The following is a 978-nucleotide window of genomic DNA, read 5'->3' on the forward strand; positions in this document are numbered from 1 at the left end:
CTGCGTTTGTCCTCTTACCTGAGCTCGCCTGCCTGTCCACCCTTCAACACCATCTGCACAAAGGAGTGAACCGCCGGATTATCACCATCCTCCCCGACCCCGAAAACACCAACCTGCCTGGATCCAGCCAAGCCTCAACCTCCATGAGTTCAGCTTACTCCAATCTTTCGTTCACCACCAGTCCGCCAGCACCGCCTCTGCTCTTCTTCAATAAGCTTAAACTATAAGTCTGTCTCGGTGGTTGCCCTGATTCAGAGTCAATCTTTTCTAAACATGACAAATAGTTTAATCAGCGTTCTACCAAACCAGTCAACATCCTGCAAAATGAGGAACTGTGGCATTTTTTTCATGAAATAAATCCTCTCCATTCTTCTTACACAAGAGAAGAAAAGGAGTGATGACAGTGCAAACATCAACCATTCAAATAGCTGATCGATGCTGAAATAAACGAGGAACTGCTGAAAATACAGAGAAAAGAAGGAGTCCAGGAGCGGAACCATGTGTGAAGCTGAGGTCTGCCAGGTTCACCTCCAATCACATCATGGCTCAAGAAACTTTGAACGGTTTGTACTGAAGACTCCTGGTTTGGTCTGAGGTTCTAAGATCAACAGGAAGTTCCCAGTTGGTGATTCTGGGATCATGGAAGAGAAAACCAGTCTGGGATTCTGGGAAAACTCCAGATGAGGTTGGTATGAAGATATCACAGGCCTGTTTGACTTAAGATCATGTGGAGACCACAGAGAAACTTAAACAACACGTTTTTAATCCCAAAGGATTATTAGATGAAGAAGAGCAGGTGTAACCAATTAAAAATAAAATCATCAACCAGTAAAAGTCCAGAGACATTTTTAATTATAATCTGTTACTTAAAACAGAATTTGAATGAAAATGAGGTGTTTATGCATCCATGTTATACACTGAATTAAAAAGAAAAAAGAAAATTTTTCCATTTTTAAATCTAAAGTGTTTTTTTTTTTT

The sequence above is a fragment of the Cyprinodon variegatus genome, unplaced genomic scaffold (assembly GCF_000732505.1).
Source record: "Cyprinodon variegatus isolate N-32 unplaced genomic scaffold, C_variegatus-1.0 Scaffold1409, whole genome shotgun sequence".
Lineage (NCBI taxonomy): Eukaryota > Metazoa > Chordata > Actinopteri > Cyprinodontiformes > Cyprinodontidae > Cyprinodon > Cyprinodon variegatus.